Source organism: Trachymyrmex cornetzi, unplaced genomic scaffold, assembly GCF_001594075.2.
Source record: "Trachymyrmex cornetzi isolate Tcor2-1 unplaced genomic scaffold, Tcor1.1 scaffold117, whole genome shotgun sequence".
Taxonomy (NCBI): Eukaryota; Metazoa; Arthropoda; class Insecta; order Hymenoptera; family Formicidae; genus Trachymyrmex; species Trachymyrmex cornetzi.
This window is the reverse complement of record NW_017295730.1, coordinates 1,321,324-1,322,203: the sequence shown is the minus strand read 5'-3', so window position 1 is coordinate 1,322,203 and position 880 is coordinate 1,321,324. Positions and strand designations below refer to the sequence as shown.

The following is an 880-nucleotide window of genomic DNA, read 5'->3' as shown; positions in this document are numbered from 1 at the left end:
TAAGTGGCTTGTGTCGTATCGTGTCCAATCATGTGCAAAGTAACGATAAACGTAAAATTCGTTACCGTTACCAAAAAAATGTAACTTCGTTACCGTTACAGTTACCAAAGAAAAAAAGTAACGCAGTTACTAGTAAAGTTACCAAAAAAGTAACTTGTAACTGTAACTTCGTTACAAGTAACGAGTTACTTCCATTCCCTGTTTACGACTTACGAGAGAAGGAGCGAGCGCACGGCTCCGGGCGGTGAACAAGGATGCTCGCAAGGATGCAGCAACTGACGTCACAACACGAACTCACGTTCAACCGTCTTATTTCACTGTCATGTAAAACATCGCAATTATATTATAATACTGATGTCACATTTAATACGACGTATTTACATTTTGTTTATTAACGTCGATGAAATGAAATTTTATGTATTAAAAATAATGTTGCAATTGCTCTTTTTGTTAAAAACTTATATAACAACACAGGTTTATCCTTTTAAAGTGAATCTACGAAATTCGAGTCCGATTGCACCAACGTTACTTTGACCTTAAGCGAAGGTTAAAAAAACTATATGTCTCTGTCTCTTTTTCGGCTTTAAAATACAAGATAGATACTCTCTAAATCTGAATTAGCGGATAGTCACTAATTACTTAGTGGCATACTTGGCACTGATAATCAGTGAAGTTCAACTAAAAAAGGAAGAATGTTTGAGCATTATACATATAACTAAAATACTGATATTTGCACGTTAATTTCAATTTTCCAATACCATATTCATTGAATTTAAGTACTAAAATGTACGTAAATACAATAAAAGTATTCATTGGTATTAATAAAAAATTCATTAAAATTGGTCCAATGAACAATTTTATTCCTATAATGATTTAGGTT

General features: G+C 32.6%; 1 protein-coding gene across 1 annotated transcript in view; it reads left to right on the top strand.

The window, feature by feature from the left end:
* LOC108765203 (putative nuclease HARBI1) overlaps window positions 1-880 on the top strand; it is a 3,008-nt gene that overhangs the window by 888 nt on the left and 1,240 nt on the right. The window lies entirely within an intron of this gene.